We start from the raw sequence: 1,911 nt of genomic DNA, 5'->3' as shown, positions 1-1,911 counted from the left end.
AGCTTCTAGAGCTGATCAATAACTTTGCAAACCTAGAAGCATACAAATTAACCCGCAAAAATCAGACCCACGACAATGTGCTGACAGAGGGAAATCAGAAAAACAATTCCATTTGCAAAAAACTCAACAACAACAACAAAAAGAAAATACGTAGCAATAAACCTATTAAGGAAATGAAAGACCTCTACAGCAAAAACTATAAAAATCTGAACATAGAAATTAAGTATTTTATTTTGGTACCCTGGTATTGTATATATGTATTTGAATTAGGGAAAGGAACAACAGAATGGCGAGACCAAAGCAACAGCAATAGACACAAGACAGTATGTTGGAAATGATCTGTACAACGTGGGGGGCAGGGAGGTGGAGGAATGGGAAAGTGGGAGAAAAATGAGGGAAGGGGTAAGAAAATTAACAAGAAATGTACTTATTACCTTCCGTATGTAACTGTAACCCCTCTGTACAGCACCTTGACAAAAAAAAAAAAGAGACAGAAACAAAAGAAAGAAATTAAGAAGATACCAGGAAATGGGAAGACCACCCATGTTCATGGATAGGTAGAATTCATATTGTGAAAATGGGCTTAGTGCCAAAAGCAATCCACACATTCAAAACGATTCCGACTAAAGTCCCAATGTCATTTTCTCCAGCATAGAGAAAACAATCCAAAAATTCATATGGAAGAGCTCCAGCATAGAGAAAACAATCCAAAAGTTCATATGGAAGAGCAGCGCGCGCCAGTCCCGCGGATCTGCGTCTTGCTCCACCATGCTTGGACGGAACAGACCCGGGGCCTCCTCTTTCCACCACCAGCTGCCTCTCCACTCACCGCCTCTGACCCTGATCTCCTCCAGGACCAACCATGCCGTGTTTGTCTGTGGTTACCTCTGTATCCACGACCAGCCATGACCTCCCAGATTCGTCAGAATTACTCCGCCGAGGTGGAGGCTGCCTTCAACCGCCTGGTCAGCTCGCCTCTGCGGGCTCCTACACCGACCTCTCCCGGGGTCACGATGTCGATGGCGTCCCCATGTGGCTGGGGACGGCCTGGGCCACTTCTTTGGCGAGTTGGCGGAGGAGAAGCGTGAGGGCGCCCAGCGCCTCCTGAAGATGCAGAACCAGGATGTGCAGAGACCTTCTCGGGATGAGGGGGGTAAAACCGTGGAAGCCATGGAAGCCGCCCTGGCCCTGGAGAAGAGCCTGAACCAAGCCCTTGTGGATCTTCATGCCTTGGATTCTGCTCGCACAGACCCCCATCTGTGACTTCCTAGAGAACCACTTCCTGCATGAAAGGTGAAGCTCATCAAGAAGATGATGAGCTTCTTAACCAACCTTCGCAGGCTGGGGGCGGCCCCTCAGGCCCAGCTGGGCAGGTATCTTTTCCAAGCCTCACCCTCAAACACGACTAGAAAACCGAGTCCAGCAGCCTTTGAGGGGCCATCTCTGCCTCGCCTGACATCAGGGTTTCGGCCTGAGCTTCTGCCTCTGGGAAACTTCCTAACTAACCATCCTGGAGCCCTTCCCAAGCCTTGGACCAAATGAAAATAAAGCTTTTGCAGCAAAAAAAAAAAAAAAAAAATGCATATGGAACTACAAAAGATGCTGAATAGCCAAAGCAATTTTAGGAAAGAAAAAAAAAAAAAGCAATATTGGTGGTATTATAATCCCAGACCTCAAACTCTCCTACAGAGATATAATAACAAAGACAGCTTGGTACTGGCATAAAAACAGGCCTGAAGACCAATGGAATAGACTAGAAGACTCAGAAATACAACCCATGAACTTACAGTCATCTGAAAATTGACAAGGGAGCCAAAAATATCTGTTGGAAAAAAGACAGCCTATTTAATAATTGATGTTGGGAAAACTAGACCTCTATATGTTGGAAATTAAAATTAGATCTCATCCCTG

The 1,911-nt window shown here is 45.8% G+C and overlaps 1 pseudogene; it reads left to right on the top strand.

Annotated features, from left to right (window-relative positions):
• The first annotated feature begins 875 nt into the window (after nt 1–875).
• On the top strand, nt 876–1,409 carry LOC122110054 (annotated as a pseudogene).
• Nucleotides 1,410–1,911: the final 502 nt, after the last annotated feature.

This window comes from Dipodomys spectabilis, unplaced genomic scaffold (assembly GCF_019054845.1).
Source record: "Dipodomys spectabilis isolate Male_0828 unplaced genomic scaffold, ASM1905484v1 ptg000073l, whole genome shotgun sequence".
NCBI classification, from domain to species: Eukaryota; Metazoa; Chordata; class Mammalia; order Rodentia; family Heteromyidae; genus Dipodomys; species Dipodomys spectabilis.
The sequence above is the reverse complement of the archived record's forward strand: the minus strand, read 5'-3'. Positions and strand labels throughout refer to the sequence as shown.